The following is a 23,570-nucleotide window of genomic DNA, read 5'->3' as shown; positions in this document are numbered from 1 at the left end:
GCATGTTTAGATATAAATAAGTCCTACAACTCCCAGCCTTCACCAACCATACTGGGAGATGCTGGGAGTTCTAGGACTTATTTCTGCCTAAACATGCAAAGGATTGCACCCTAAAATGTTCAGAATGATTGGTTACATAAATGAACCACAAGGTAGCTAAAATAAGGGGTAGGTCAGAAGAATGAAGTAATAATCAAACACAACGGGACATGAAGAGTGCAAGATACCCCCAAATTCAAGACATGTCCAAATAGGTCAATCAAGACATCAGAGCAACAAAGGAAAGGTTTTATGCTTATCATATGATATAAATGGAAATAAACAAAAACAAAAAACAAAAAAAAACGCAACCCACAAATCATATCTGGTTTCTTGACAGAGAGGCCAACATTGTGGTATTCTCAAAGTGTGTAGGGCATATTGGCACTTGAGGGATCAGGAGAAAAACTATAAATTTTGAAGGGAGGGGGCTTCTCAGAAAAAAAGTGGCAGTGACTTTTTGGCCTTCTTGGTTTAAATAGAGTTGAGCCACCTATCAATGGCCTGGCAGGGGCTATTTCTCTCCATAATGCCCCCCTCCCTGGAATGACACTACACCATAGGCAGGCTGTGGCTGCTGGTGTTAACAGCCAAACTTCATGTAATGCAAGAAGAGGGCATCACTTTTCTAAGAACTCCCCCACTCCCCAGAGTTTCTTCCTCCCTTTTTACCCCCCCCCCACAACACACACCAATTTTCATAACAGTTCCATATGGCTCAGGGCACTAAGCAGACATGCTGATGTACCACAAGTTTACAGAACGTACATCTTGCCATAATTTAAAATGGTTAAAAGTACTTTTTTAAAAAATGTCATCTACTATCATCTCACTCCAGCACTATATCTAACGTAAAGACCATTTCTTTGTTGATGCTTCAGCTGCAATTCCTATCTTACTGATCACCATAACGTCAGAACCAGGAAGCTTTTTTTCCCAGACAGAAGACAGCCCAGTCAAGATGGCTTTGGATGACTTCATTGATTTGACAAGAAATAATATCATATAAGACATGGGTGGGCAGCTTGGGGCCCTCTAGACATTTTGGCCTACAACTCTCATCAGGCTTAGCCAGCATAGCCAATGGTGAGGTGCATTGGAAGTTGCAGGCCAAAACATTTGAAGAGATGCAGGTTTCCCACCCCTGATATAAAGGATGCGTATATGGGAAGATATTGGGTCAAGCCCAAACTAAGTCCTCCTTAGAGTAGACCCACTGAAATGAATGGGACTTAAGTTAGTCATTTTATGCTTTATGTTTGAGGTAGAACATAAGAAAGTTAAAAACAGGTCAAGGAGAAACATGAAAGAGATGATGGGGGGGAAATCCATACTATAGATAGATTCTTCTAGCACTTATTCACAATGGGAAGCTGAAGCTAATGTATAAAAATTGTAGATAACAAGGAAGGATCTTGTGAAGCCTGTTTGACATTTGAGAGAGAAATATGCCCTGCAGTCTAGTTTTAAAAGAAAACATTTCTTCCTGAGCTTTCTTCATTACTTTGTCTGGCATGTGCCTGTGTGTGCATACACATGGGGTGGGAATGTGTAACATGATCCCTTGTGGCTAGCTGGGCTATTTGTAATTCAGTTACCCTAGTCCCTGTTCAACCCCTTTCTGCTCCCCATAGAAAACTCCTCTGTGGAAAGCCATCTCTCTCTTGGAGGAACCAGCTCAAGTCCTGCGTGTAGTAGATTGTCATATGACATCCTTACATTTACAGCATTTCACTGCTGGCCAAACTAGATGTGATTTTATTTATTTATTTATTAAATGTATTAATCGCCCATCTGGCTGGTCACCCAGCCACTCTGGGCGATGTACAATAATAAAAACAGTTTAAAACAATAGAATTCTACATTGAAAATATCATATTTCTAAAAATAAACTCAGTTCTGCCCCAGTCACACATAAAGCAGGGCATGGGGTCCTATCTGTTTATTTAGTATATTTTTAACCTTCCCAAGAATGAAAGTACTCTGGGTGGGTTAAATAAAGCTAAAACTATCAAGTACAACAGAAAACACAAGAAACAGCACAGACAATTTTGTATAATATAAAATACATGCTCTACCACTGAGCTATGGCCCTTCCCAAAGCTACAGCTCTTCCCTCCTGGTTAACCCACCCTGGAGAGCTGGATGATGTCCAAACTATTCATCTGATTGTTGAATGGTATGCCTGGTTTTGGCAAGTGGTGAGAAAACCTCCCCTATTTCACAGCATTCAGAGATCTGTGAAAGCTGGTAAATAGGTAAGACTGCAAGCTAAGACACAGTCACCTGAACACAACAGGGCCATTTCGGAGTACACGTGTATAGGATTATGCCACAAGTTCCATTTCTCATTTTAGTCCCAAAGGTGCAGATCTAGTCAGTTTATATCAAATTTCACAAAGACTGATTTCCTCAAATATATGTAAAACTAACTCTTAATCCAGGGTGCACAACCATTTGGGCCCCAAGGACCACATTAGGCAGCACTGAGGGGAGGGGACCACACTTGCACATGAATGCATTCACAAACCCACACAAGCCCGAGGATTCTCTTGCTAGTGCTAGCGGGGGGGGGGGGATCTCTTCCTTAGCTCCAATCTCTGATGGAAGACTGAAGATAAGGAAGGCATTTGCTAATGCCAGTGCAGGAAAACCAAGGAACTGCCACTATGGATGCAAATTGTGTGTGTACGTGTGTGCGGGGGGGGGGCGTGTTTGTAGGCTTCCAAAAATGGCCTTAGTCAATTGCTCATTCCCCCCTCCCCCTCCCAAAAAACCATGTCAGAGTTGACATGGCTTCGGAAGAAATGAAAGAGTTTTGAGGAAGACAATGGAAACATGAATCTGGGTAAAGGAATGTGTAATATAATCATTCATTGTGAAATTCATGTTAACTCTCATCCTTCTTTTTTGACATAATAAACAGCTTGTAGATGGTGTATTTTCCAGCACCACATTACAAAATGTGCCTGTCTGTTGCTAGCTGAAACAAAATAAATGTTCTAACCTCTTGCTGACAAGAGGCAATTTAATTGTGGCTTCAAGTCAGAGGGAGAGAGAAGCTGACACATCTTAGTTGTCTTGAAACAGTGTTTCAGAACTACTTGTTTGATTGCCAAGACTAGACAAGGAATAGGGGAAAAAAAGTTTTACACAAGCAAACTAATTAAAGATATAATTTGGATGTACCCTGCAAATAACTTGTGCAAATCTGAGCTCTGTATTAGGTTTTTAATGGCTGGGGGGGGGGGGTATTCAGCAATCATGGTTTTTACATGATATTGTGCCAAAGAAGTCTAATGTAAATTATGTTTGATACTTCTTCATGCCATGTAACTGGTGCTCTTTCCCCCCAAAAAGTAACATTGAGAATGGGTTTGTAGGGTCACAGGAAGTTGTTTTATACTTCACGCTGGTGGTCCATCTAGCCCATTATTGTTGACAGTGAGGAGCAGTGGCTCTCCTGGGTTTCAGGCAGGATTCTTCTCTAGTCCTACCTGAAGAGGGTAGGGTTTAAACCTGGGATCTTCTGCATGCAAAGCATGTGTTCTGCCACTGAGCTACAGCCCAGTCCCTCCCACTGTGGGGTGATGGATATCTGACTAATGCAAGGGTTTACTGCTCTTGGCAGTCCAAGGAGCTATTTAAATCCATCAGGGCCTTTCCAGACATGGGGATTGTCCTGGGCGGGTTCTGCATCCACAGGTGAATCATCCAAACAACACTGCCTCAGATAGAAATTGAATTTTAAGTAGTAAGTGTTGCTTCACACCTCTAGCCAGACTCACTTGCGTTTGTTTAAATAGAACACATTAAAGCTGCAATCTTGTACACACTGACAGTTAGTCCATCGAACTCAGCAGGGCTAACTTCCAAGTAGACGTGCCTAGGATTCTACTGCGTTTGTGATTTCAGCATACTTGTGAATGAGTAATTAAGTGCAGAAGTCTGTGGGATGTGTAGAATTCCTACCACAGTGGAGGAACATGGATTTTTGTATCAAGCAATTATAGAGAAGCAAGGAGCAGACAAGAAGATGATAAGCATATGACATGCTACCATCGAGAAAGATACTGAAAAACACTGTCATACAAGGAAACAAAACATAATTGACAACAGTGGCTCCCAAACATTTACCAGTACAATTTTGTCTTGGAATTAGGGTTGGGGAGAAACAGTGATTCAACCAAATAATCACGAAATTGACCCAGTAATTTGAGGAGAAATGGTTTTGTGAAATGACCCTTCCCCCAACTATGTTTCTTCTTATAGTTTCTCTGATTTTTCATCACATTTGTTTGGGAGAAGGTCCCACTGAAATTAGAGGGTCTTACTTCAGATTTAATTGTTAATCTATTTTCCCCCACCTACCACCCATCCCCATAATGCATAGGTCATCTTTTAAACCTTTTAGCTTTCAACTAAAGCATCTTTGTTTTTATTGGTACTTTGCAAGACTTTTTTATATAAAGAAGGGGGGGAGAAATCCAAATGTAAAAGAAAAAACATATTCCCCTAGTATTTCAGGGTTTAAACTAGGATTGTATGGAATGGCACACTGTGACTTTATGTTTTTAACAAACTTCTCTCAATCACTGCCCTTTCTTTAACACTGCACCTGTCAAATTAAATGAATTGCTAGAGGAACAATTTGCTTGCTCTGGAAAAGTGTGAAATTTTCAAGAGATATTCAGCTGCTTTCCACTATGCTGGTAGCCCACAGTGACAGTGAGTGAAAAAGGAGGCAGCCATTTTAAATTTTCCAAAATTCACAAAGCACCTGAGAACATGGCATTCTAGGCAGCAGCTCCAATTCTCTCCCCCGCAAAGGAATTTCACCTCACTACCAAAATTTAGCCAACACAAGATGGCCAGTTTTGAGGTGGGTTAAACACCTGAGAAATGGTCCTTGTCAATTTGGTGCAGCCCTGTTTGAAATACAGTCTTTCAATTCTGGTGCCCCTATTTCAGAAACAAAACTCCCTTAGTCCTTGCCTGTTTTATTTAAGGCAGGAGTGAGACACCTTTGGGGGTGGACCAAGGTCTTCTTTTGACCTCTCTGATCTCCCCACAATGGGCCACTCCTGCTGCTGCTGTTGCAGCACCAGATTTGGTGGTAGCAAACAAATTGGCCTTTTGCCACTGAATTTCACTGGCAAAACACTATTTGGGGGGCGGTGAGAACATATTTAGCTTGTTTTCAATCTGCTGATTTGTTTGCTGCCACTGCACGATATAGCAGTTGGGGATGCATGGGCCTGCAGGCCATATGTTGCCCACCCTTGGTTTAAAGCATCCACTGATAGGCTGCTAAACAGGTCCCAGATACTTAGGCAAACCAAACAGGTGACCTGTTGTCCTCTTTCCCTTCTAACAGTTAGACCCACACCATTTCTGCTTTGCCCGCCATCCTTCCAGGACCCATCTCTCTCTCTCTCTCTCTCTCTCTCTCTCTCTCTCTCTCCCCCCCCCCTCTAGTTCTGAAATCCATAGCTCTCTTCCTTATATCCCTTTACTCCCTTACAATTAGTTCCTGCCATGTATGCTTAAGCATGTCATGGTGGTAGTCTGACAGCAAAATTGCAGGGCAGCAGGGTCAACTATAAAGCTGTTCAGTTGGTGCCTAATAGTTGCTAATGCAACATCTCATCCTGCTCAGCTCTCTTTGGCTCCTTTGGTGGGAAGCTCCCCTGTTAAGTTTGGAAACTTTGGTGTCTGACCTGCTGGACAGCTCCCTGGTCTTGCCAGATGAGAAACTAAACAATGGTGCCTGGGAGAATTGCAGATACTACTGCATATTCTACATCCACAAACTCTGTTCCTGACCTGAGGAATGAAAATGGTGAGGTAAAATTTGAAGCTTTAGCAGAAGTTTACAAAATCTGGAAATGCTCACACCATTAGGTACTTCTAAAACAATTATATATTTATGTTGAACAGGCATTTTTCTACATATTTAAATATACAATTTTCTGTATCTCTAATTACTTGAATCTGATTTCCACTTTAGCCAATAGCTTCCATATATTTGTATTAAAACTCAACAAGTCCATGTGAAATAAGCAAAAAGCTTATTTACATAGCATGTCTGACCTAGCCTTTTATTTGTTGAGGAAAATTAACTTTGAAATGTGCAAAGATATTCCCCATAGACAGTTGTAGATGCCGTAAGTCTTTAAGCTCATCATAAACCCCCAAATCCTTAAAACCTTTGGAGGGGGAATATATGTATAGTTCAGAGCTATCAATGTTGCATTGATAGCTCTTGATAGTTCAGAGCTATCAACGTTGCAGAGCTTGTAAAAATGATCTTGAAGCCTTATAATGAAAGTCTGAGGTGTTTTGTCCCCTTGCATAACCTTGAAAGAAAAGTCAAGCATTTATGACAGACACTTCCTGCAGTTAGTTAGCACACTCTTTCCAATGGCACGCAGAGGCAGAACTGATAATACAGACGGTGCTTGTGATAAACCATGTAGCCCCTACTTTCCTGCTATGCCGAAAGCGAAAGAAAACTAGCAGAAAATGGGGGACAGCAAGTGACCTCCCCAGTGCTTGAACTATGGGAGAAAAGGTAAGGGGGTATTAATATGATCCACAAGCCCCACCCCTCATTCTCCCTCCCCCAAATGTAGCCAAATCATGCCCCCCCTTCTAATCTTCTAAAAATGATAGTTAAGAGGACTGCCCCCTCTCTGACTACCTTGTAATTCAAGCACTGCTTGTCCCCCTTTTCTGTGGTCTGATAGCAATGGGCGAAAGTGGATGCAGCGTCCCACATTTGGAAGAAGGAAGCAGTGACCTTCATGTAGATGTTGTATACTGTTTGTATGACAGCCACCAACAGGGCAATCTGGAATGCTCAGCAACAGCTAACAGGGTAATATAAAACAGTCTCAGAAGAGAGATTGGACTGGCAGCCTGAGCCAACAGTTCCAGCAAACCTTCAAAAGGTATTGCAGCTCCACAACCAAGACTCTTTTCAAGCCAATGGGATCATATTAAATGTCCTCTACCTCTTATAGCTTGGAGAAGCAAATCTTGGAAAAATGTAAAGACTGGGAAGAGGAAATGTATTCAAAAGGTATATAACAATTCCCCTTAACTATAATCAGTAAAACATTGTAGAGGCAGGAAGGGCCATAGCTCTTGAAAACCCTGGAGAGCCAGAGCCAGCCACTGTAAACAATACTAAGCCAGATCAAGTTGAGCAACCAATTCCTGATGCTATATTAAGTACTTATGATGTCCCTGTATGTGTCTTCTTCGTTAATGAATATTACTAATTGGGTTAGTGTAGACATGCAGGGGCAGTATAAAACCCCTGGTTGTGCTGTTTGCATAGGACTGCAAAAACTGCAAGGTTGGAGCTATCGTGCTGCTGGTGACCTTAGGGATGGCGGAGAATTCTGCCACGAATTTCAGTGAGGCCGAATGCACTGGCATTCAGCCCCCCAAAATCCGTGGTGGAACGGCCTGCCATCCCCCCCATGGATCCCCCCTGCGACGAGACTTACCTGGGGCAGATGTTCCGGACGCCAGCGGCTCCAGTGGCAGCTTCAGCGGCGGCGGCGGCGGCTGGTCTTTCGACCAGCTGCCGCAGCCGCCATTTGCAGTCTGGTCTCTTTTTTTAACCCAGATGTGATAGGCTACGTAAAGACATATGTAGCCTATCACATCTGGGTTAAAAAAAATGGTGTACGCAAATGGTGGTGGCTACGGCTGCCACCATTTGCATTCCTTATTTTTCGCCCTTTTAGTCTACGTAAATATTTACGTAGACTATTACGTAAGCGTAGTGGGCACTACTTGCGTTCTTTTTTTATTCGCCGTTTTAGCCTACGTAAATACTTACGTAGGCTAGAATGGCGAAAAATGAAGGAACGCAAATAGCACCCACTATGCTATTTGCATTTCCCCCTTTTTTTGCCATTTTATCTTACGTAAATATTTACGTAAGATAAATCGGCGAAAAATAGGGAACGCAAATGGCGGCCGCCGTAGCTGCCATTTACATATGCTGGGGTTTGGGGGGGGGGTTAGCCATGATAGGCTACGTAAATTCTTACATAGCCTATCATGGCTGCCTGGCTGGATGCAAATGGCAGCCGCTATGCTATAGGAAGTGGAAAGAAGGCCAAGCAACAAAGGAAGAGCACAGGCAGGTAGCACAGAATTGCAGGGATGGCATCAGGAAGGCTAAAGCTGAGAATGAGCTGAGGTTAGCAAGGGATGCTAAAAGCAACAAAAAGGCTTCCTTCAGCTACGTGCATAGTAAAAGACAGAGGAAAGAAATGGTGGTTCAGCTTTTAAATAAGGACAGCAAAATGATAACAGATGGCAAAGAAAAGGCAGGAGTGCTCAATTCCTACTTTGGCTCAGTCTTCTCCCAAAAGAGGGTCTATGATCCCCCTGGCAAAGGCAAAGTACAGGCTGAAGGGGCAGGATTGCAGCTTGAGATCAATAGGCATATGGTCAAGGAACAACTAATTACTGGGAATGAGTTCAAATCTCCAGGGCCAGATGAACTGCATCCTAGAGTAATAAAGGAACTGGCAGAAGAACTCTCAGAACCGCTGTCTATTCTCTTTGAGAAATCAGGGAGGATGGGGGAAGTGCCAGATGACTGGAGGAGGGCTAATGTTGTCCCTATCTTCAAAAAGGGTGAAAGGAGGAACCTGGGAACTACAGATCAGTCAGTCTGACATCAATCCCTGGGAAAATTCTGGTGCAGATTATAAAGCAATCCATCTGTGAGCACCTTGAAAACAATGCAGTGATTGCTCGAAGCCAACATGGATTTGTCAAGAACAAATCCTGCCAGACGAATCTGATCTCATTTTTTGATCAGGTAACTTCCCTTGTGGACTGTGAGAATGCTGTAGACATAATATACCTCGACTTCAGAAAAGCTTTTGACAAAGTGCCCCATGATATCCTGATGAGCAAACTAGCTCAAAGTGGGCTAGATGAAACAACAATCCGGTGGATCCACAGTTGGCTACAGAATTGGACTCAAAGGGTGCTTATCAATGGGACCGTCTCAAACTGGGGATAGGTAACGAGTGGGGTACCGCAGGGCTCAGTCCTGGGCCCAGCACTCTTCAACATTTTTATTAATGACTTAGAGGAGAAGGTGCAGGGAATGCTGATCACATTTCTAACACAAAATTGGGTGGGATAGCTAATACTTTGGAAGACAGAAACAAAATTCAAAGTGATCTTGATAGACTGGAGCACTGGGCAGAAAACAACAGAATGACATTGAATAGGGATCAATGCCAAGTTCTGCACCTAGGAAAAGAAACCAAGGGCACAGTTACAAGATGGGGGATACGTGGCTCAACCACACTACAAGCGAGAAGGATCTTGGAATTGTTGTAGATCACAAACTGAATGTGAGCCAACAATATGATGTGGCTGCAAAAAAGGCAAATGCTATTTTGGACTGCATTCATAGAAGCATAGCTTCCAAATCCTGGGAAGTACTAGTTCCCCTCTACTCAGCACTGGTTAGGCCTCATCTGGAGTACTGTGTCCAGTTCTGGGCACCACACTTTAAGAAGGATGCAGACAAACTGGAGAGGGTTCAGTGAAGGGCAACAAAGATTATCAGGGGACTGGAAACTGGAAAGCCCTATGAAGAGAGACTGAAAGAACTGGGCATGTTTAGCCTTGAGAAGAAAAGACTGGGGGGAGAAATGAGAGCGCTCTTCAAGAACTTGAAAGGTTGTCACAAAGAGGAAGGGCAGAATCTCTTCTTGATCATCTCAGAGTGCAGGACACAGAAGAATGGGCTCAAGTGACAGGAAGCCAGATTCCGATTGAATATCAGGAAAAACTGCCTGACTTTTAGAGCAATACGACAATGGAACCAGTTAGGGATGTACAAAAGTCACTTACCTTTCCGCGGATTATGTTGATGGTGGGGGGGGGGGGGAAGGCATTCCATCCCTCCCCCTGGAATCCTCGACGGGGGGGAAGGCGATCCATTCCTCCCCCCCAGAATCCTCCACAGCCGGCTGTGCTCCGCGGCAGCTCCACAGAGCAGCCGGCCAGGCCCAGCCAGACCAGAGCCATCCGCAGCCGGATTTCCAGCCGCGGAGGGCTCTGGCGGGGGGGACTCATACACAAATGGCGGCGGCTACAGCCGCCGCCATTTGCGTTCCTTATTTTTGCTGTCTTAATCTACATAAATATGTATATAGACTATGGCGGCGAAAATAAAGGGGAACATAAATAGCGTAACAGGAGCTATTTGCGTCCCTTTTTGATTCACCGTTTTAGCCTACGTAAATATTGACGTAGGCTAAAACGGCGAATCAAAAAGGGACGCAAATTGCTCCCGCTACACTATTTGCATTCCCCTTTATTTTTGCCATCATAGTCTACGTAAATATTTACGTAGATTAAGACAGCAAAAATAAGGAATGCAAATGGTGGCGGCCGTAGCCGCCGCCATTTGCGTATGCGTTTTTGTTTTGTTTTTTAACCCAGCCATGATAGGCTACGTAAAGCTTTACATAGCCTTTCACGTCATTTTTTGTTGTTGTTTTTTAACCCAGCCATGATAGGCTACGTAAAGATTTACGTAGCCTATCACGTCGTTTTTTGTTGTTGTTTTTACAAGACAAATGGCGGCAGTGGCAGCCGGTCGGAAGACCAGCCACTGCAGCTGCCACAGCTGCCGCCACCGGAGCTGCCACTGCCCGGAAGATCCGCCCCAGGTAAGTCTCATCCCGGGGGGGATCTGCGGGGGGGCAGGGGGTGGCAGGCCGTTCCGCCACAAATTTCAGGGGGCCGAATGCACTGGCATTCGGCCTCACTGAGATCTGTGGCGGAATTCTGTGACATCCCTAGAACCAATGACCTAGGGAGGTGGTGGGCTCTCCCACACTGGAGGTGTTCAAGATGAGGCTGGACAGCCATCTGTCAGGGATGCTCTGACTTCGATTCCTGCATTGAGCAGGGGGTTGGGCTTGATGGCCTTGTAGGCCCCTTCCAACCCTACTATTATATGATTCTATGATTCTGTGATCTGCATTCAGGTCTGTGAGGTGCGAACTACATTATTTTTGGTCAAAAATGAACTGAAATGAATTTTTATATATGCCTAATTATCACGGACCACATGTTTTTTCTGGCTAAAAAGTGATTCATGAATACCAGAATTCAGAAATGAGTGCAATAGATGTTTAGGCTTCTGTCTACAGAATTTCAAGGATGCTGGTATTTCAAAGGACGCCAGACCCAATTTAGACCTTCTGTCATTTGTTCACTGAAAGGAATTAAAATCAAATATCAGGATTCAACATGCCTCAAACAAATCTTTGAGCTTCAAGAGGCTATCATTATATTCTCTTAATGTTAAGGGCACATGAGCAGTTCTAAAAGTCACCACAATTGTTTCATCAAACCCTACTGCCGGTTGCATAAAACTTTTTTTCCTTCACCTTGGACCTTCCTCCTCTCTGCTTCTGGAATTATACTTTGTAGTGGCATAAGCACACCTGCAATGCATGTTCAGATGCATGAATAATCTTTGCAATGTACATTTGATTAAATAACTTCTGGTTTAAAATGTTTATGATGTGTCATCAGTTTTATGAATACGGCTACTCTGATGTGCTGATCTGAAACTGGACTGAAACTGTCCAGCTTTTCCCCATTTGCTTATAGGTCTCCAACATGGTACCTGTTGGCGTTAATGTGCCTCATGGATACATCTCTTGGTGTGACTAAGAGATCAGGACAAACTGCAAATCTCACACACGAGTAACAAAAATATAATAATGAGATGTATAAAATACTGTAAGACAGTATCTCTTAGTCTCATTTGGCTTTTATTGGTCATGAAATTATCATCTTTGCTTAACCTTACATCTCTTGGTGCCCACCAGGCCTCTCCTGATTTTTATTCTATTTTTAGGGGTAGGATTTTCATTCCAATCATGGCTGGAGAGGGAAGAGATTACCTCCCCTGCCCACGTCCCAATAACTGCAGTCCCAATAACAATTGCCTCCCATACACCTGTAATTAAAAAAAGTCTAAATGCGTATTTGGATGCTACTGAGTGTAATGTGTTGTTTGGCCCTCATTCGTATTTTGAAACTTTCTCAGTCTCTCAACACATGGCGAACAGGAATGAATTTAAAGCAGTGAGCGATACTGGCAAGGTATGATGGAGATTAGCACAACATAAATTTCATTTGCTTGTCTCCTTGATTTTCAGTTTCATGACATTAGAAGACTGCACAATACATGAGTTGCAGGAGGGTAGTTCAGGCTGAAACACAATGGACTGGTATCCCCAGGGAACAAAGCACAATAGCTGACACAGATATGAGAAAATTCTCATGCATCACTTACAATGGTGTTTCCTGTTTGCCTTCAGTGATGCTACACTGTGTTAGCAGAGACTGAATTGTCCCCTTGTAGTCTCACAATGATAGAAATAGCTCCACTTAGTCTGTGATAGGACATATTCTGTGGAATACACATTTTAAGAAAGACATTGACAAACTGGAGCATGTCCAGAGAAGAGTAGCCAAGATGGTCAGGGATCTGAAAACCAAGTTCTGTGAGGAACAGTTGAAAGAGATGAGCATGTTTAGCCTGGAAAAGAGATGATTAAGGGAGACATGATAGAGGTCCTCAAATATCTGAAAAGGTGTAATGCAGAAGATGGAGCAGAGTTGTTCTCTGTTACTCTAGAGGGCAGGACTAGAACCAATGGGTGGAAGTTGTAGGGAAGCAAATTTTTGGATAAGCATTAGGAGAAACTTACTAACAGTGAGGGCTATTTGGCAGTGGAATAGACTGCCTCAGGAGGTGCTGGGTTCTCCTTCAGAGGAAGTATTTAAGCAGAGACTGGACAGCCATCTGTCAGATGCATCCTGCATTGCAGAGTTGCACTGAGCAGGGGATTGGACTATATGATCTTCAAAGTACCTTCCTCTCTATGATTCTATGAATACTCTGGCTCCCAGATTGTAGATCTGGATCACTATGACAGATGGATAGCAGTAAAAGCAAGGAAAGTGATGTGCACTAACATACTTGCAGTTGTGCCCAGGGTTCCTATATGAACAGCTCCACAGCAAGACCATAAGAAAATGACACTGTGTGTGGTAAGAACATTCACAGTACTTTATTAGCATATACACCTTCCTGATAATATTCCTAACTCCAATATCAGCTGGTTTGCTCACTTGTTCTTTTTCCCAGCTGACCGCAGCTGGAATATAAGAAGGCAGATGAAAGGCTCCCCAATATTTTTCCCTCCAACATTCAATTACTGTTTGAAATATATCACTATAAATATTTGTGGCATTGTTCACTGGCATCAGCATTCTTATTAACTCCCTTGTAATGGTCTCTGATTAAATTATGGCTTTCTTTGGCTCCTGCTTTCTGAAGCAAGCTTGACAAGATAAAGAGTTCATGGCTCCCAGCAATGGCTCTGCTTTCAATGACTTTCAGAGGTAGCAACTGATAAGAGAAATGTGTAACCTCAGAAGGGCCAAAAAGAGAGTCATTTCATCAACCCTAGACTAGAGGCTTGCAATACAGCATTGTTTTGGTCTTAATATCTGTGTTGTCTTCTCCATTTAAAATATATATTTCAAAACTGCCTCCTAATGCTTTCATTTATGGAGCTATTTTTCAATGCTCTTACCTTTTCGTTTAATGATAAATTGGTCAAAATCGTAAGTACCAGTGCCACAATGAGATGATTCCTATTGAAATCCAGTGGAAGCTGGTGGCTTCGATTTCAGTGGGACCGTAAATCCATTCTGTAAACCCTAACCTCAAAATAAGTTCAGCACCTTGGATAGCTCCTTTAGCGGTCTGGCTGGTTCTGACTGAAACCTGGAGTGGATTTACAGCCCCAACAAAATCAGAGCCACCAGCCTCCACTGTTGAAATCACAGGCTAAACATCTTTTTTTTCCAGACATCAGGAACTGGCAGGTTATTGGTGTTATGGCTGTGCAGCATCGCCACCTCTCTAGCAGCGCTGTACTCCAGGGCTCTTTCCTTATTTTGATCTATCCAGTGAACAGCACCAAATCTTTGTGTGATACGTTACCCAGATTGACCGATTAGCCTCCTTCCTATATGAAGGATGTGTCATGTGATTGCTGGGAGTAAGAGCATACTGCTGGCCCCAGCATCAGGCACATTGCTGCCTCTTCCCCCCAGAAGTTCATGTCTGCATAGGAAAATCCTATGTGTGAACAGCTTTCTATATGCAGAGCGCCTATGCCAATGCATGGGCTTCTGGAGCCAGGGCCAGGAATGAGGCTCCACCCTCAGTAATCACAAGATTCCCCCTTCATGTGATCCATGTGGGAAGTGGGCTATTAAGAGGTTTATATCCCATCCTTCAGCGAAGTATTTCTGCTCCTAGGGCAGCTCACAAATGTTAAGCCAGGGGTGCAGAGCCTCAGGCCTGGGGGCCATATTCAGCCCAGCTGGGCTCCAAATCTGGCCCTCTGGGGTTCCCCAGAAGGCCATGCCCTCCCCCTTTCCCCCAGCTACCAATTGTTTGGAGAAGTCCTGGCTTTTGTGCATTTTTAATGCCTCTCCTAAGGCTTAGTGAGCAACTGTAAGAAACAGACATGGAACAACCGAGTGGTTCAAAATTGGGAAAGGAGTACGACAAGGCTGTATATTGTCACCCTGCTTATTTAACTTATATGCAGAGTACATCATGAGAAACGCCGGGTTGGATGAATCACAGGTTGGAATTAAGATTGTCGGGAGAATTATCAACAACCTCAGATATGCAGACGATACCACCCTAATGGCAGAAAGCGAAGAGGATCTCAAGAGCCTCTTGTTGAGGGTGAAAGAGAAGAGTGCAAAAGCTGGTTTGAAACTCAACATTAAAAAAACTAAGATCATGGCATCTGGCCCCATCACTTCCTAGCATATAGAAGGGGAAGAAATGGAAGCAGTGACAGATTTTATTTTCTTGGGCTCCAAGACGGTGACTGTAGTCATGAAATTAAAAGACGCTTTCTCCTTGAGAGGAAACCTATGGCAAACTTAGACAGCATAGTAAGAAGCAGAGACATCACCTTGCCGACAAAGGTCCGTCTAATCAAAGCTATGGTTTTCCCAGTAGTAATGTATGGCTGTGAGAGCTGGACTATAAGGAAGGCTGAGTGCCGAAGAATTGATGCTTTCGAACTGTGGTGCTGGAGAAGACTCTTACGAGTCCCCTGGACTGCAAGGAGGTCAGATCAGTCCATCCTAAAGGAAATCAACCCTGAGTGCTCATTGGAAGGACAGATGCTGAAGCTCAACTATTTTGGCCACCTAATGCGAAGAGAAAAGTCACTGGAAAAGACCCTGATGCTGGGAAAGACTGAAGGCAAAAGGAGAAAGGGACGGGAAAGGATGAGATGGCTAGATAGCATCACCGATGCAATGAATATGAACTTGAGTATGCTCCAGGAGAGAGCGGAGGACAGGAAGGCCAGGTGTGCTATGGTCCATGGGGTCACGAAGAGTTGGACACGACTGAACAACTGAACAACAACAACAACAACAACAAAGGCTTAGTGACTGGCAGAAAGAGTTTTGAGGTACCATATGCTGGTATTTGGGGGCCCGCTCCTTTTTCCTTTGGCCCCACCCATCATTGGCATGTGGCCCCCAAGAGCTTCTCCAAAATGGAATTTAGCCCTGAGGCTGAAAGAGGTTCAACACCCTTGGGTTGAGTGCTAAAGCCAAATAAGAAACAATAACCGTAAGGCATAAAAACAGCAGAAACAGTCAAATAAGTTAAAAGAAGCAGGATAAAAGCAATTCAAACAATTTTTGTTTCAAACTTGGGAAAATAAGGTCTTCATCCAGTTCCAAAAAGACATGAGAGCTACGTGCCAGGTCAGACTCTCTCAGGCGAGAGTTCTAGAAACGGCGTGCCGTAACTGGGAAGGCTCTCACCCACCTAGCCTCAGAAGGCAGTGACCCCTGGAGAAGCACCTTCAGAGGTTACTCCAATGTGTACCCAAGTTCACATGGGACATGGTGGCTGTTAAAATTCCAGACTATATAGACTCATACTAATACTTTGATTCGTACTTGGAAATTGTATTGGATTTGGCTCCGGAAGAATGGCAGGCAGCCAGGTGTGAATTTACCCAGAGACATATGCAGTATTTAATGCCGTAATTAACAGGATAAGCACACTAATTTGCTAGGGAAGTTGGCAATTTTCATGATTTTGGAGTCAGCTCTCATAACTGTATTCTCAAACAGTGAAGGCCACACGTTTTTGCTGGTAACAGAAGCTTAAACAACGCACAGTAGTCACTCTTCTCGCTGTGAACCTTCCAACTGATAAGGGATGCTTTTTTCTGTGCTGTGAGAAACTTATTTTGCTGCCAAGAGAGAAACCCTTGGTAAAAGGGGGGGGGGGTGAGCAGCATGTGCACTTTCTGACCGTTTTCTAACAAGGCTTGCTCTTTCAAAACCTGAGCAAATTGGCATGTTACCCATTCTTGTCTGAGAGGGGGAAGGTGTACCATCTGCTCAGCTAACTAGCCCTGAGGAACAGTCCCCATCAGTCCCCTGGGAACCAGAGTAGTTGAACCAAGAGTTAAGGGATGCGTAAGCTTTCCTTTGCTTTCTCTGCATCCATTTTCCATCAATAAATCATTCTTTCACACAAGCGAACTTGCGTCATATTGGTATCCCCGAATCTGTTTAGTGTGTAGGGCCAGGCTGGGCCTCAGTTTAAGACAGAAATGGACCAGGATTGAGTGTGGTTGTTTAAGAATTAATACGATATGTTTCCATTGGCCAGTCCTATCTAGCCATTCTATATTGGATAGTGTTGGCAGAGAATTCCACCACGGACTCCAATGATGCCGGATTCTTTAGAATGTGGCCCCGCGGAGTCTGTGGTGGAATGGAAGACTTACCCCCGCCTCCGCACAGATTCCTCTTCAGCCGGATCCTCCAGCTCCAGATTGACAGCGATATGGCCACCATGCCGCATCGCTGGCTGAAGGGGACTGACTGCAGATGCAAATGGCTTAATTAAAAACTAAGGTCTTTACGGCATTTGTGGCCGTAAAGACCTTAGTTTAAGGTAAATGCAGCTGTAAATGGCTGCATTTACCTTTAACTAAGGCCTTTACAGCCGCAAATGGCATCCCGGACACCATTTGCGTCCTCAGTCAGTAGTCCCCTTCAGCCAGCAATACAGCATGGTGGCCATATTGCTGGCACTTTGGAGCCAGCCGGCGGCTCCATGAAATTGCCACGGAGTGGAGCTGGCCAAAGAGGAATCTGGGGGCAGGAACGGATCACCTCCCCTCCCCATGGACCCCCCCCCCTTGGACTGGCAGGTAAGGGATTCATACATCCCTAATATTGGACTAACTGAAGTTTCCAAGAAGTCTTCAATGAAAGCTCCAGGTATAACACATGGCAGTGGTCCCATCTGAGAGTTACCAGAGCATGGATAACCATGCAGGAAGGGTTGCAGCCAGCACATAAGGTGAAGCTGGTGGAAGCTGCTTTGTTCCAGGGATGTTTCTTGGACCTCCAGTGGTAAAGCTGGATCTAGCAGCATCACCAGACTATGGACAAGGCCTTTTAGGGGGAGTGCAACTGCATCCAGAGAGGGTAAAGAGTACCCCTCCTGGTCAGACAGCCTACATACCAACAGTACTTCAGTGAAGGGAGAAAGGGGTCACCCCAACTCCCTGAAGTGTAGGCAGGGACACCCCTTAATCAGAAGGCTGCCACCACCCTCTTACATCCTTGTCAGCCTGAGCCAAGGGCTTCTCAGACCTTCCAGGATGCACTTGGGAAGCCAAAACAAGGGTTCAAACTGACACCCACTATTTTAAGCCCCCAAGCCAGAAAACTTACACACAGACAAAGGAGGCATCAAAAGGTGCTGCATGTAGTACTGAAGGTTACCGGAAGGAGGCACACACAGCTAGGGAGGTAGATATGAAGTGTATTGGTGTAGGGAAAAGATAAAGGGATGAGGAGTTATACAAAAGATCACAGAGAACCTTTGAAACAATACCCCAAGCAAAACAACAAAAAATATCTAAGCCTATCCTATACACTACCGAAGTAAGGGTCTCCCAACAAGACAGAGCTCATTCCAGGATCCAAGAACTCACAAGCCTGAAGCAAGTTGACAGAGGTAGCCTCTCAGCCTCCCATTTTTATCTTTGAGCCCCTGACAACTGAAAAAAGATCTCCTGCAACCAATCACAGGCCAACTCCAGCACCATTCTCAAACCCTAGAAGGGGGGGTCTTGTGATCCACACAATCAAAGGCTTTAGCGTAGTCAATGAAGCAGAAATAGACGTTTTTCTGGAATTCTCTTGCTTTCTCCAGGATCCAGCGAAAGTTGGCGATTTGATCTCTAGTTCCTCTGCCTCTTCGAAACCCAGCTTGTACTTCTGGTACTTCTCAGTTCGCATACTGCTGAAGCCTAGCTTGTAGGATTTTGAGCATAACCTTGCTGGCATGTGAAATGAGTGCAATTGTACGGTAGTTTGAACACTCTTTGGTGTTGCCCTTCTTTGGAATTGGAATGTAAACTGACCTTTTCCAGTCTTGTGGCCACTGTTGAGTGTTCCAGATTTGTTGGCATATTGCGTGCAGCACTTTAACAGCAGCATCTTTCAGGATTTTAAATAGCTCAGCTGGAATACTGTCATCTCCACTAGCTTTGTTGTTAGTAATGCTTCCTAAGGCCCACTTGACTTCACTCTCGAGGATGTCCGGCTCAAGTTCAGTGACCGCACTATCATGGCTATCAGGGTCATTAAAATCTTTCCTGTATAGTTCTTCTGTGTATTCTTGCCACCTCTTCTTAATCTCATCTGCTTCTGTTAGGTCCCTGCCTTCTTTGTCCTTTATCATGCCCATCTTTGCACAAAACGTTCCCTTGAGATCTCCGATTTTCTTGAAGAGATCTCTAGTCTTTCCTATTCTGTTCTTTTCCTCGATTGCTTTGCATTGTTCATTTAAGAAGGCCTTCTTGTCTCTCCTTGCTATTCTCTGGAACTCTGCATTCAGTTGGATATATCTTCCCCTTTCTCCCTTGCTTTTCGCTTCTCTTCTTTCTTCAGCTACTTGTAAAGCCTCATCAGACAGCCACTTGGCTTTCTTGCATTTCTTTTTCTTGGGGATGGATTGAGTTGCTGCCTCCTGAACAATGTTACGCACCTCCGTCCATAGTTCCTCAAGCACTCTGTCTATCAGGTCTAATCCCTGAAATCTATTCCTCACCTCCACTGTATATTCATCAGGGATATGATTTAGGTCATACCTGAATGGTTTAGTGGTTTTCCCTACGTTCTTCAAACACTGAACATTCAAACAAACATGGCTTGTGCAATAAGCAGAAGGGATTTGCTTGTTTTCACCTACCAAAAGGATCTGTTCCTAGAACAAGTATGGACCTAGATAAGGGGTTTCTTCTGTGTGTGTTTTAAATATTGCTAACTACTGAGAAAAAAAGTGTATTTATGATTATGCATGCCTGCTTCTGCCCCCGCCAACAGGTACTTAAGGCGGGGCTGCCAGAGGCTGCTCAGGAAAGAGCCTGGGGGAAGGAGGACCAGCCAGCAGCTGCACCAGATGGATCCTGAGCCTGCTTCTGCTCCCGCCAACAGGTACTTAAGGCGGGGCTGCCAGAGGCAGCGCCTCGGCGTCGTGCCAAGTGCGATGCTAAGTGCGCACTTAGCGTCGCACTTGGAGTCGCGTAGGATCTGAAGACCTACCCACCTGCCTCTCCAGAGACACCAGCGGCCACAGATACCAGCAGCAAATAGCAGCAGCAGAGGGCAGCAGCTTCTTTTATACTGTTGAATCATTTTATACTCTAACATTTTAATATGTGCCTGGGAGGACTATTGGGCAACTCAGGGGGTTGGGGAGGTGCCACTATAACTGTGGTCACGGACGGGCAGGGGGAGGTAAGGCATTGGGGGATTAACAGGCCAGCTGAGGAGAAGAGGGGCTAGACACCTTACAGCTGTCCCCTCTTCTGGTTCTTCCCCCAACCTGACGGTTCCTGGCAGCCTTACCAGTCTGCCCTCGGGTCTGATGGTGCTGCTGCTGAATGCCAGGTCGGCCCAAAATAAAATCTCCCTCATCCATTATTTGATTGTGGATGAGGGGGCTGACCTGGTATGTATTACTGAGACCTGGGTGGGGGAACTGGGAGGGGTCACTCTCTCCCAGCTGTGCTCTCCTGGGTACTCGGTGCAGCACCAACACCGACTTGAGGGTCGGGGAGGGGGGGTTGCCGTGGTCTATAGGAATTCAACCTCCCTCTCCAGGCTTCCTGCTCATTCGAGTGCAGGTCTTGAGTGTTTGTACCTTGTGTTGGGTACCCGGGACAGATTAGGGATTCTGTTGGTGTACCGCCCACCCCGCTGCCCATCAGACTCCCTGCCTGAGTTGACCGAGGTGGTCTCGGACTTGGTGTTGAGGACCCCTAGGATGATGGTCCTGGGGGATCTCAGCTTCCATGCTGAAGCCACTGTATCCGGGGCGGCTCAGGACTTCATGGCTACCATGACAACCATGGGGCTGTCCCAACATGTCATCAGCCCAACGCATATAAAAGGACACACGCTTGAGCTGGTTTTCTCGACTGGGCAGGAGGATGGTGATCTGAAAGTGGAGGAATTAACATGTGTCCCTTTGTCATGGACAGATCACTTCCTGCTGAGGTTTAGACTCCTGGCAGCCTTCCCCTCTGCAAGGGTGGGGGACCTATTAAAATGGTCCGCTCCCGGAGATTAATGAATTCCAATGGATTCCAGAGGGCTCTGGGGGATTTTCCTTCTGGTATGGCTGGTGCTCCTGTCGAAGCCCAGGTCGCTCTGTGGAATGCAGAGATGACTCGGGCGGTTGACACGATCGCGCCCAAGCGCCCTATCCCTCTGAGCAGAGCCCAGCCAGCTCCTTGGTATACACCTGAGCTGAAGGCAATGAAGCAAGAGGGGAGACAGCTAGAACGCAGGTGGAGGAAAACGCGTGCTGAGTCTGACCGAACACAGGTAAGAGCCCACTATCAAGCCTACTCTGTGGCGGTGAGGGTGGCAAAGAGACAGTTCTTTTTCACCAGCATTGCATCTTCTCAGTGTCATCCAGTGGAGCTTTTCTGAGTGGTTCGTGGCCTGTTACATTCTGGGCCAGGAAGAGAGATGGTGGAACCCTCGGTAGCATGCTGTGACAAGTTTGCACGGCACTTTGAGGATAAAGTCGCTCAGATTCGTCATGAATTGGACACCACCATTAATGCAGTTCCATTAGTAGAGGCGTTCAGAGCACCATCTGGTCCAGATTTATTTTATCCCCCATGCTGTTTAACATCTACATGAAACCGCTGGGGGAGGTTATCCGGAGGTGTGGGCTGAGGTGCCATCAATATGCAGATGACACCCACCCAGCTCTACCTCTCTTTCTCATCAAAACCAGGTGAGGCAGTGGCTGTTCTGAATCAGTGCCTGGGCACGGTAATGGACTGAATGAGGGCCAATAAACTGAAACTCAATCCAGACAAGATGGAGGTACTGTTAGTGGGTGGTTCGTCTGCCCGGCTAGGTGATATTCAACCTGTTCTGGAGGGGGTTGCACTCCCCCTAAAGGATCAGGTTCATAGTTTGGGGGTGCTCTTGGATCCAGAACTGTCACTTGAGGCACAGGTGAACTCAGTGGCACGGAGCACTTTTTATCAGCTTAGGCTGGTATACCAACTATGCCCTTATCTGGACAGAGATAGCCTAGCTACAGTTCTCCATGCTCTGATAACTTCTCGTCTGGATTACTGCAATGCATTATACGTGGGGCTGCCTTTGAAAACGGTCCGGAAACTTCAGCTGGTCCAAAATAGGGCAGCAAGATTGTTATCAGGGACTGGCCTGCGAGCTCATATTACGCCAGTACTTTTCCAGCTGCACTGGCTGCCAGTCCATTTCCGGGCCCGATTCAAAGTGCTGGTGTTAACATTCAAAGCCCTTAATGGCTTGGGGCCAGGTTACCTGAAGGATCGCCTCCTCCCATATGTGCCTGCCCAGACCTTAAGATCATCATCAGCGGCCCTTCTCTGTGAACCCCTGCCAAAGGAAGTGAGGCAGGTGGCTACTAGGAGGAGGGCTTTTTCTGCTGTGGCACCCCGGCTCTGGAATGAGCTCCCTAGTGAGATTCGCCTGGCACCTACATTGTATTCCTTTCGGCGCCAGGTGAAGACCTTTTTATTTTCCCAGGCATTTTAGCATTTTAGCTTTCTAAATTTTTAGCTTTGCTGTTTTAAGTCTGTATTTTAAACTCCTGCACTGCTGCTAGGTTTTATTGTGGTTGTATTGTTATATTGTGGTTTTAATGTTCTATATATTTTAAATTGCCCCTTCATGGATCACTGCAAACCATTCAACATCACAGTAATTCAGGTCTATGCCCCAACCACTGAGGCCGAAGAAGCTGAGGTTGATCGGTTCTATGAAGACCTACAACACCTTCTAGAACTAACACCAAAAAAAGATGTCCTCTTCATCATAGGGGATTGGAATGCTAAAGTAGGAAGTCAAGAAATCACCGGGATAACAGGCAGGCATGGCCTTGGTGTACAAAATGAAGCAGGACAAAAGCTAATAGAGTTTTGCCAAGAGAACATGCTGATCATAGCAAACACTCTTTTCCAACAGCACAAGAGGCGACTCTACACATGGACGTCACCAGATGGTCAATATCGAAATCAGATTGATTATGTCCTTTGCAGCCAAAGATGGAGAAGCTCCATACAGTCAGTCAAAACAAGACCTGGAGCTGACTGTGGCTCAGATCATGAGCTGCTTCTTGCAAAATTTCGGCTTAAATTGAAGAATGTCGGGAAAACCACTAAACCGTTCAGGTATGACCTCAATCATATCCCTGATGAATATACAGTGGAGGTGAGGAATAGATTTCAGGGATTAGACCTGAGAGACAGAGTGCCTGAGGAACTATGGACGGAGGTCCGTAACATTGTTCAGGAGGCAGCAACGAAATCCATCCCAAAGAAAAAGAAATGCAAGAAAGCCAAGTGGCTGTCTGATGAGGCTTTACAAGTAGCTCACGAAAGAAGGGAAGCGAAAAGCAAGGGAGAAAGGGGAAGATATATCCAACTGAATGCAGAGTTCCAGAGAATAGCAAGGAGAGACAAGAAGGCCTTCTTAAATGAACAATGCAAAGAAATCGAGGAAAACAACAGAATGGGAAAGACTAGAGATCTCTTCAAGAAAATTGGAGATCTCAAGGGAACGTTTTGTGCAAAGACGGGCATGATAAAGGACAAAGAAGGCAGGGACCTAACAGAAGCAGATGAGATTAAGAAGAGGTGGCAAGAATACACAGAAGAACTATACAGGAAAGATCTGAATGTCCCTGATAGCCATGATAGTGCGGTCACTGAACTTGAGCCGGACATCCTCGAGAGTGAAGTCAAGTGGGCCTTAGGAAGCATTAGTAACAACAAAGCTAGCGGAGATGA

The sequence above is a fragment of the Heloderma suspectum genome, chromosome 4 (genome assembly GCF_057233095.1).
Source record: "Heloderma suspectum isolate Gila_16-S chromosome 4, 16-S_ref, whole genome shotgun sequence".
In the NCBI taxonomy this organism is placed as follows: Eukaryota; Metazoa; Chordata; class Lepidosauria; order Squamata; family Helodermatidae; genus Heloderma; species Heloderma suspectum.
The sequence above is the reverse complement of the archived record's forward strand: the minus strand, read 5'-3'. Positions refer to the sequence as shown.